Source organism: Dioscorea cayenensis, chromosome 10 (assembly GCF_009730915.1).
Source record: "Dioscorea cayenensis subsp. rotundata cultivar TDr96_F1 chromosome 10, TDr96_F1_v2_PseudoChromosome.rev07_lg8_w22 25.fasta, whole genome shotgun sequence".
Lineage (NCBI taxonomy): Eukaryota > Viridiplantae > Streptophyta > Magnoliopsida > Dioscoreales > Dioscoreaceae > Dioscorea > Dioscorea cayenensis.
This window is the reverse complement of record NC_052480.1, coordinates 1,666,887-1,678,674: the sequence shown is the minus strand read 5'-3', so window position 1 is coordinate 1,678,674 and position 11,788 is coordinate 1,666,887. Positions and strand designations below refer to the sequence as shown.

At 36.8% G+C, this 11,788-nt stretch overlaps 1 pseudogene; it reads right to left on the bottom strand.

Annotated features, from left to right (window-relative positions):
* Positions 1–1,290: 1,290 nt before the first annotated feature.
* Positions 1,291–10,763, bottom strand: LOC120270764 (annotated as a pseudogene).
* Between the last annotated feature and the right edge of the window lie 1,025 nt (positions 10,764–11,788).

Sequence of the window (11,788 nt, the reverse complement as noted above, 5' to 3'; positions counted from 1 at the left end):
AAGTGATAGAGTTTGAATTGCTAATTTGAGCTTCTCACTCACTAAATAGATACATGTGCTTGAAACAAAATTCAGTGTGAACTACAAAGCGTGCACTAAAGTGCTCAAAACATGAGAATCCAAGCATCACATGTACTAAAACAACTAATGTATGGTTTGCATAGCACAGTTAGACTAATTCTGAACCATACTCCATTAAAGCAAACATAAGCATACAAGCCATTTGTTTTCTTTTTCATCCGTACTTAAGTTATAGATTTTAAGACGCACTATTCAAAAAGCACAGATCAACATTCATAATTTGACTGTTAATTTGAAGTTTCAAACACCAAAATAGGTGTTCCAAATTAAAACAAAGATTCAGTTTGTTGAGGGAATCACTACTGAAACTTGAGAAACCAAGGTAAAGAAGAAGAAACAGCATGTTCAAAGAGTCACGTGCTTTGGCAAGCTAATGATCTGGCATGAAGCACGACATCATGGACATTCTCTGTAAGCATGTACTGCACACCATCACCTTCATCATCGATCACTGCATTGCTGTTCGCCGACAAACTACTCACACTGTACAGTGATCCGGCATGCAAACCTTCATTTCTGAAAATTGGCCATCCAAATCTCCTGATGCCAGCTTCCAAACAAACCTAGAATCAACGAATTAGAGCCAAGAAACCAGAATACGTAAGAATCGTCAGCTTCGTCTCGGAATCCTCACAAACAACTAACGGCGGTGTTGAAACTCGCTTACAAAAGAAATGAGCTGCTAACACCTCACCTGTTAGTGAACAAGCGAGAGACCCTACGGCGAGAACCTCCAACGCATGACGATCGCCGGATCAAGAACGAGGAGGAGGAGAAAGTGAGGGTTAGAGGAAGCTAGCGAGGATGAGGTGCTTGAGTACGAAGGACATGAACATTCCTGTGTTTATGTGCACGGACACCCCTGCTAATATGGGTATTTCACAGGGATATCGTTAGGATTAGCTGTATAAATGTGTAGGGGAATATATGGTGTTCTATAGCTATATATGCACAAAACATACATGCATGTAACAGCTGGGATCATGTAAAACAAAGTTATATTCAAATAGTGATTATTAGTATTACAAAATCTAAAACAAATTTAGTACAAATCAGAGAACCAAACATGTTTAACAAAGAGCACTACACTTGTGGCCTTGCCATTAGTTACAAATTCCACTGCTTAACAATGGAAACAGTGGTCAGATCAACACTCAACTGAGGAAATAACAAAAAGAGACTACATTATTGACTTCCACAAAAACCTGACTAAAGATCAAATCCATACATTAACTGGCTTCAGGATGAAAAGTAACTAGTTAACTGCGTGATTCAGAGGACTTCAGCAAAAGATCTTCGCCACCAGACCTGGAAAGCCTTGTTGAGATTGGAGCACTTTCAGCCCTTCAATGAAAAACATTGAAACCATTCGACAAAAAGAGTTTGCTGTTGTTTTAAGGGAAGTGTAAGAAGAGCCTGCCCTAGTCCTTCCTCCAACATCCTCATGTCGAGCCCTCTTTTGAGCACCTCTGTAACTATCCGAAGTCCAGTAGCATTGGTGTGAACCATGCTAGGAGGACGCCGATCTTGTATCTCCCTTGCATCAACCTTCCCCTTCCCAAAGGGCTACTATGGGAAAACACTAGCTGAAACCCGGCTGAGCTCATACCTTATCATCGTGAAGCTCTTTTCGCATCATCATCAGTTGGACCTGATTTCGCCCACAGGCACAAAATCTTCTGCCATTTGCTTTTCTCAATGAGGATTTCAGTAGCCAGTTCAGGTTTTCAACTTCCTCGAGACTCACTTTCGACTAATGGCTTTGTTTCTTTTAGATTTTGGACCAGATGGAACTGAGCCAGAGGCTTCCTCAAAAGAGTTCGCCAAAGAATTCAAACAAGAATAGCAGACATTATATAAGCTCTCCTTGTTCAACCCGGCAGGATCCTTTTTGATAGACTGAACTCTGAGGATAGGAGACCGTTAACTAAGCGATCTGAAAGTTCTTCTAGAACTACAATTCGTCCCGCTCACAACGGACTGTATGAGCCTTTTACTGCTAGCTCTTCAGATTTGCGGGCCTTGTTCACCTAATCTTGCTAAAACATCTCTGACACCTCTTCATCAACACACACTTAGTGAACAAGATTTTCAACTTCTCCTCCTCACTCTCGCTCCATGGAACAGCCTCAAGATATTTCAAACATGACATCACACCTCTGTCAAACATAATGGTGGACGACACCTGAAAAGCTAACTTTCAATCTTGAGCAATGCAGCAAGCGACTGCATAATCAACAAAAGAAGCACAACATAGAGGCAAAAAGGTAGAAGTAATCACAGTTCAGATCAGTGGGAGAGAATGATAGGAAGAAGACAACAAACACAAAATGAGAGATCAGTAAGGCATTGTTGCCAACATGGGATGATATGATCAACCTCACTATCAAAATACTTCAGCATATACTTCATATGCTATAAAAATAAGCGCAATTCACAAGTAAAGAAGATGCATAATTTTATGAAACAAGTATAGCATCAACAATTTATTAAAACTAGCAAAACTCATGTAAGGAGGTGCACCTCCTACATGAAAATCATATTGAAACACCCAATATACATCCAATATGAGCACAAAACTGACATCATTTTAGCATTTACTGTCTCATTCAGCATCTGAAGCTCCCGTATTGTAAGAAAATAGGCATACAATTATATGGAATAAATCCAATAGTTCAATACTTTCAAGAGCAGAACAAATACTAACCACATCCAGCTTCAAGCTCTTAACAGAATTATATCTTATCTCAGCAAAATTATACCTTTTGAATCCCTAAATATCCCATGATGCTGCATTTTGCTACATATTCACAATTACTACATAAAATGAAAATAATGCATGCATCATGCTAAATTCTCTTGAAACAATTCTATCATATTTCAGGAAAAAGTTTAAGCTTTTTGAATTCATAAATATCCATTGATTTCAAGTTTTACCTTAACATCTACAATTACTATCATAAAAACCAAATAATGCATGCATCAATACGACAATCTCATGACGGGATGGCATCAAATTTTAGAAAAATTTGAGCTGAAAATCTATAATTCTATGGGGGAAAAACATTCGTTGAAACATCAAAACTTTAGGAAAATAGGTCAAAGAACAGAGAAGAAGAGCAAGGTCACCCTCAAGTATATCGATGGCCTAGAGACTCCAGCATCTCAAAATCCATCTCATGGCGTCCTTCCTCATACATTAACTCGATCGTCTCTTTGAAAACGCCCAGATCCTCAACCCCACCGACCTCGATCTCCGGAAATCAGTGGACATGTCCGAGACCTTCCGGCGAGCCCTCAAGAACCATCGCCGCGAAGAAGGAGCTACTCACACAGCACCCCTAGAGTCCAGCTCCAGCACCAGCAATTTCCCATCCTTCCCCTTCAAGCTCAGCCTCAGATCCAACCTCTTCTCTGTCAGTCGAAACCCCAGCCACCGGCGATGGTGGCTCGGGACGAGAAGGGAGAGGGATCGGTTATCCGGCACCGGATCCAGTGGCGGGAGACGATGGGGTTTGGGGAGCTGGCGAGACACGGCCGGGGAGAGTATGCGGTGGGGGTCGATGATACGCTTGGCGGAGGAGAAGGTGAGCCAGTAGAGAGGGATTTAGAGTGAGGTTTCGGTGAGGGAGCAGACCTGGGGTCGGGGCTGCCAGGGGCGGCGGCGAAAGAGCAACACCAAGCGCGGCTGAAGCCAGGGCTCTTCCGGTGAGCAGCTGCTGGAGGACCTCCGGCCTCGATCCACCACTGAGGAGTGCTGCATTGCAGTGTCGGAGACGTACGGAATGAGAAGTAGTTCAAGCGCAAGAGAAAGTAGGATTAGGGTTAGGTTAGTTGGCGATCGCCATTGAAGGAGGAGATGGACGAGGGCCTTCGTTGCCTCCTTTTCTTGTTCTTGTTGTCTTTGCTCTTTCGTCCTGAAGTGATGCTTAACTCCTTTTTATGTAAAAGCAAACGAGAACTTAAAAAGCACTGTTAAAAATCTTCCGACTTAACTAAACTATGCGCATATTTTCATATCAAATTTCAATAAACTCTATTTCAATTTGATTTTATAATTTATTGGCACTTGGATGGATGTTATGGTCATTAGAGTAACAAGGCTAGTTCATATCAGCATATGGCGTACTAAATGTTCACCACTTGGTTTATCCGGTGTCTATATCTGACTTTTTTATCGAAATCCCTCAGGTGAGAGGTATGAATTGAAGTTTGATATCGAAAGTGAAATATGAGTATTGTTTGGTGACTTCTCAAGTTTTGTAACATAAACTATGGGAGGGATTATTCCATTAATTTCATTGATTTATCCCTCTGCTCCATGTTAGTCATCCATTGTTCCTCTCTTTGTTCCATTATAGCATACATAGTATCAACTTTGGCCAAAAGGTCTTTCATCCGAGTGCCATCCGCCATGGTAAAATCAATGAAAGCACAAAAATTATTATGAATTATAATAAGTTAATAAAAACCACTAAACTCATGATAAAAAGGATTTATCTAAAAATTTGTGAATAAAACTTAACAAAAGTAAAAATCTAACAAGAAAAATTGTAACAATACAAAAACTATAAAAGCTCTAATTTATAATTTTTTAAAAAAATATTATATTAATTTTGGAGAAATATTTACAAGAAAAGCCATTACATTGAAAAGTTAATTAGTGAAGATATGATTTATTAAGCATTAAAATAAAATTTTAAAATCTAAAAATTAACTAAGATTAATTTAGATTGATTAAATATTAAATTAAATCTATTATGATAAAAATGAAGGGTTAATTAGGTTCATTAGTTTCTCGAACATTCGAACGCTCTTATATGATTCATTCTCATATATATATATATATATATATATATATAGAAACTCATCATCTAGGACGTCCCTTGGGATTTCAAATCCAGTGACGTCCCATAAGTAGCTGCACTCCACGAAAATCCCGACTCACTCTTTATCATTATCGAACGAGGAAACCGCGCTTCTACGGTGTTGTAGAGTGATCGTAGCAAGTTGAAAAGGAGACAAAGTGTTTATATAATCAATCAACTATCGAACGACTGATCCAACGGCTTAGATTTAAAAACATCCCTAGATTTGAAATCAGTGACGTCCCTGGATGATGTTTTTCCCATATATATATATATATATATATAGTTGAGAGTATATGTATATTAGATCATTGTACCTAATATAATGGAGGTGATCTTCTCAAATAAATCATCTTCCACACAATAGAGGAGATGTTCTCTTACTTCCTAAAACGGCAAATGAATCATCTTTAAGATAATACAAGAAATAAATATTTAAAAATTGCTTAAACTCAAAAACAAAAACAAAATTAAAAGGATCCAATTGATCAACTGTGCTCTAATCATTACAAAAATTCATAAAAAGAAACAACTAAGCAATCAATTTCTAAAAATGCAATAACAAAAATTCCATAAATCAAAAACGCTTAAATAATATAATATGTTGTCTCATCCATATTCTTGATGCAATAACCATCAATCCATGTTATTTTTGATTCAACATGTTCTTGCTCATCGAGCTCAACAAGTACAATCATCGTAAACAAAACACACTCAACGCTCCGAAATCAAATATCAAGCATTAATAAAAGAGTTCAAACTCTTTAATCCACAAAAATATTCAACTACTAAATTCGTGGTGGCTCTGAGCTTTATAAAGACCTAAAACTCAAGCATAAAACTAACTCTAATTATTAATAAAAAGTTATTAAAAATATTAAAAGCTATATTTTTTTAAAAAATAAGTTTGTTTGTTGGGAGAAGAAGAGAATTAATTATGTATTGAAGCTATATTTTTTGAAATAGATTTGTTTGTTGGGAGAAAAAAAAGAATTAATTATACATTAAAGTAGAAAAAAATTAAGAACTTAATTTACTAGTTTTTATTTTACAAAGCTAGTTGATAGCAGATTTGAATATATAGTATTAAATAACAAAGTTTAAATAGAAATTAATTAAACAACAAATAATTTTTATGATTTCAAAGGATAAGATTTTAAAATTTTTAACAACTTAAAGTTAATAATGAAGTCACAAATTAAATTTATAAGTTATTATTTACTTAGTAATAATAAATACATAATTATTATTATAATCATAGTGATAAGATTTGGTTTAAACTCAAATGAGACCCCAATTTTTGGGGGCTAAAACTCTGTTGCTTGATTGACTTACCCTTGAGCCGCCCCTACAATACTAATTAAAACAGCTTCAAATTAATGACAAAACAAAGTTCACATGCACGCATGTAGATCTCAAAGAAACAAATGCAGAAAATACTGTTTCTTTTTATCTGTCATAAACCTATTTTGTTTTTTATCTGTCATTTTTAAACATCAAGAAGCATTTATTATTTTTTTTCTAAAATTACCCTAACACTCAATTTCAATTTTCTTTTTAAAATTTAATATGAGAGAGAAATGTGAAGATATAAATTATGGGTAATTTTAAAAAAATAACTAATTTTTTATTAAATTATGTGAAAAATAATTGAGAATTAACTTCACTCCTGAACTAGTCCCGGAGAAACCACTCTCCGGAGAAACCAAAGCAGGCCTTGGACTCCACTTGACACCACTTGTTGACCCAACCTCTGACTCCTCCATCACGTGAGTACGTTTAAACCCTCTCAATATACTGAACTTCTATGGTTTTTTTAACATTAATTGTCATGCCGAAACCAACGGAACATCTTAATTTTTTTTTTCTACAAAAAAGCATGTTAATTGAAGTAAAACATTAATTGTCGAGTAATGCTATATGCAATGAAGAGGTTACACAAATTTTCCTCACAACTCACGTGGCTGCCACCTCACTACCTCATTTCTCTTTCCTATTCATCCTAATAAGTCAAATTAGATAAAAGAAACTTATGCCCTAATTCATCTTCTCACTCTGACAACCCGCCGCCAACCAAACCCCACGCCTCAAGCCTCTCGCAGGTCACCCGCCGAGCCACCAAACCCTCAGGCCGTCGCCACCGCTGTTGTCATGCTCGCAACCATCCCACTCCACCAAACCCCGCGACGCCACCTATCACCGCCGCTTGTCTCCCCAAAGGCTCGTAGAGATCATTGTGGACTAAGAGATGAGGTTTCATTGGGCATTCCATCGAACAGTTTCCATACATGGCAGAGATGACCAGATTTTAAGTACTGCTCGAGAGGAGAACGCTTTGCTACGAAAAACATTTGATTGGAAGCCGCAGGTGATGGACGTGGTATGGATTGTTTGGAGATGCTCTGAGTGAGCTTTGTCACTGATACATGATCGCGATTAGATCGAGGAGTCTTTGCTTCATCGGAGATGAAGCAAAACTAATGCTAAATGTGACGTTCGTAGAATCAGCTTCATGAACAGCTCCACAAAATTTACTAATTCTAAAATAAATAATTCCTTGTAATATCTTTCAAACAAAGTTGCAAAACATAGACATGTACTTCTATGAATTTTACATAAATATACATAAGAAAGGTAAGCTTCCTGAAGAAATAATATGATGTGAGTTTAAACTCACAGAGGCCATTTACAAGTTGAACTTCAATCTTAGAATCAAAGTGAAAGATAACAAAGCTTATAAATTGTTTCTTTATCTGTAGATATTCCACGAACTACAACACTAATCTGTCGATGGGGCGACAGGCTACGGGCGCTGAGCACCGGGGGCAGAATTCGATGGCGTGGGATGGTCGCGAGAATGACAACGGTGATGGCGACGGGTGGAGGGATCGGTGGCGTGGCGGGTGACAGGCGAGAGACATGGGGTTTAGTGGGCGCCGGGCGGCGGGTTGTGAGAGAGAAGATGAATTAGGGCATAAATTTCTTTATCTTATATGATTTTTTTACAGTTTAGCTAAATAGGAGAGAGAAATAAGACAGTGAGATGACAGCCACATGAGTCATGTAGAAAATTCGTGTAACTTCTTTGTTGTATATAATATTACTCTTAATTGCCATGGCGGATAATCCACCATAATTGAAGATACTGTTATAACAGAATCATGACCTGCCACTATCTTCTCATAGAGTCATACATAGCCATTTCTAACACAAACCAATGTTAAACAAGTGCTACCTTTGTACCAATAAGCATTAAGTATCCATATTTTCTCCAAATTATATCATTAAAAAGAAATCCATCTAATAGAAGTAAAACTATCATTCCACTATATTAATTTTCTTCAAATTATCTATATTTTCTAAAAGTAAAACTAGTTGGGAAAAAAGAAACAATTTTTTCCATGCTTCATTACAATTAATTAAACAAACAGATAATTAATGCGAGAATGAATCAACGGCTGGCCTCACTCCAGCTGTAAAATATCTCTCTTTTCACTTAAACCCTAATTGAAATAATTTAAAATTTAAAATTTTACTTTTTATTTCTTATAGTTTTCCACGAATTTCACTTAAACCCTTAATTTTTTTCAGATTTAAGTAAATAAAAATCACATCTAAAAATTTACCATTATCATTAGATTATTTAACAAATTCTAAAATAGAGATATTGTCACACCAAAATTTTTAATTATGTTAATAAATAATTTAATATCAATTTATAGAAATTATTAGTAAATAGCCAACGATCCCCTCTTATCTATCTTCCTATCGGGCAGACTTAATTAAAAACTAGAGGGTTTAAAAATAGTTTTTCCTTGGCCAGGCCATTCCTGTTGCCTCCATTGCCACTCTCGTTGTCTCGATCATTGCCTTTGCTTCTGTTAACACGACCATTCCCATTGCCTCCATTGACACGACCATTACTCTCATTTCCTTCCTTGGTAGTCGGAGTTGGATCCGAGCCCCTATCCGGCACTCTTTTGCCGTATTAGAACTCAGTGAACTTGTCCTTCACCTTCTTCCCCAAACGCACAGTCTTATTCATAGTCTCGATCTCACCCTCTTTTCCAATAGTTTTTCACACCTATCATAAGAGGCATTCTCAGTAGAGAAGAAAGGAGCCTTCTTCTTTGGCACCGCCGTGCACACCGCACATTGACCTCCGGTATCTTCACCCACCCTTCCATTTTCAAGCTCACGCGTCCGGAACACCCTAGCCGAAAAATAGTCACTCGAGAACTTATACAATATTGTTTTGAGTCATTGAAATATGTTTTGAAGATGGAGATGAAAAAAATATATATATATATATAATATCTTAATTGAGTACCTCTACTTAGGGTCGATCGCACTTTTAGTCCATTTACTCAGAAATACTCTCATCTAGTCCCTCTACTCTTGAAAATGAGCCCACTGAGTCTTTTTACGCTTGAAAATGACCCTAATACAGGGGCTAAGAACTTATACACTGTTTTGAGTCTTTGAAATATCTTTTGAAGATGGAGATGAATATATATATATATATATATATATACCTTAATTGGTCCCTCTACTTAGGTCAGTCTGCCCTTTTAGTCCATCTACTCAGAAATGCTCCATCTAGTCCCTCTACTCTTGGAAATGAGCCCATTGAGTCTTTTTAAGCTTGAAAATAACCCTAATACAGGGGCTAAGAACTTATACACTGTTTTGAGTCTTTGAAATATCTTTTGAAGATGGAGATGAAAAATATACATACATATATATATATATATAATGCCTTAATTGGTCCGTTGCCCTTGCCGTCCTTACTTTTGTTGACGCGACCATTCTCACTGCCTCCATTGCCACCGTTGCCGCGACCATTACTCTCATCACCTTCCTTGGATGCTGGAGTGGGATCCGAGCCCTCATCCGGAGCTCTGTTGCCATACCAGAACTCATTGAACTTGAAATTCACCTTCTTCCCTAAATGCACAATCTCGTTCAATGCCTTGATCTCCACCCTCTTTTTCAATAGTTTTCACACCTATAATAAGAGTGGCGTTCTCCATGGAGAAGAAAGGAGCCTTCTTCTTTGGCACCGGTGCCTTCACCTACACACTAAACTCTGGTATCTTCACCCACTCTTCCATTTTCAAGCTCACACATTGGAACACCGGCGGAAATAGTCAATGAGAACTTATACATTGTTTTTGAGTCTTTGAAATATGTTTTTGAAAGATGGAGATGATATATATAATACCTCAATTGGTCCCTCTACTTAGGTCGAGTCCGCCTTTTTAGTCCATCTACTGAAATCCTCCCAACTAGTCCTCTATTCTTGAAAATTAGCCCACTAAGTTTTTTACGCTTTGAAAATAACCCCTAATCTGAGGGCTAAGAATTTATACATTGTTTTGAGTCTTTGCCATATGTTTTTGAAGATGAAGATGAATATATATATATATATATATATATATATATATATATATATATATATATATATATATATATATATATATATATACCTTAATTGATCCATTGCCTTTGTAGCCCTTGCTTCCATTGACGTGACCATTGCCCTTGCCGCCTTTGTTTCCGTTGACGTGACCATTCCCATTGCCGCCATTGCCGCGATCATTACTCTCATCACCTTTCTTGGATGTCGGAGTGGGATCCGAGCCTTCATCCGGCGCTCTTTTGCCGTACTAGGTGAACTTGTCCTTCACCTTCTTCCCCAAACGCACAGTCTCATTCACAACCTCGATCTCCACCCTCTTTTCCAATAGTTTTTACCCCTATAATAAGAGCGACGTTCTCGGCAGAGAAGAAATGAGCCTTCTTCTTTGGCATCGGTGCCTACACCTGCACATTGACCTGGTATCTTCACCCACCTTTCCATTTTCAAGCTTGCACATCAGAACACCTGGCTTGAAATAGTCACTGAGAACTTATACATTGTTTTGAGTCTTAAAAATATGTTTTGAAGATGGAGATGAAAAAAATATAAATAATACCTTAATTGGTCACTCTACTTAGGTCACTCTGCCCTTTTAGTCCAACTATTCATAAATGCTCCCAACTAGCCCATCTACTTTTGAAAATGAGCTCACTGAGTCTTTTTACGCTTGAAAATTACCTAACTAGCTTATGTATTAGGGTCCTTTTCAAGCGTAAAAGACTTTCGATGAGCTCATTTTCAAGAATAAAATGACTAGTTGGAAGCATTTCTCAGTATATGGACTAAAAGGATAGAGTAATTTAAGTAGAGAGACCATTTAGGATATTTTACAAAAAAAATGTTTATTTTTATAGCGGCCTAGCTTGTCGGATCCACGTTTGGGTCTGGATCGGGATCTAATTCCAGAACCGGATCCACTAATTCTCTTTCTTATAATAAAGCAACTCAAAATAATATTAATTTGATATTCATAGAAATTTTCAGACCAGCCTTATATAGCTCAGGTATATAACATATTAATTATACAAAAAGATTATTTACTTATTATATTTTGTATTATTATTTTTAAAATTATAACCAATTTATGAAACATATTTTTATATTTGGTATAATCCCAAAATAGTCCATATACTTTCTATCTCTTCCTTTTTCTTTTTACTCCAAAAATGCTCATGACTAGTCTTTTTACTTTTGAAAATGCTGCACTTAGTTAGAAATGCTTCAACTAGTCTCTACTTTAAAAATGCGTCCATTTGAGTCGCTGGTTGGGTGAATTTTTTAAAAGTGAGAGCTAATGTGAGCATTTCTAATTAAATGGGCATATTTTCAAAAATAGAGGGACCAATTAAGGTATTATAGGTATAATTGCTATATAAGTCCCTCATGAATCTGTCTGCTTTCTTTTAATCCTTGTAAT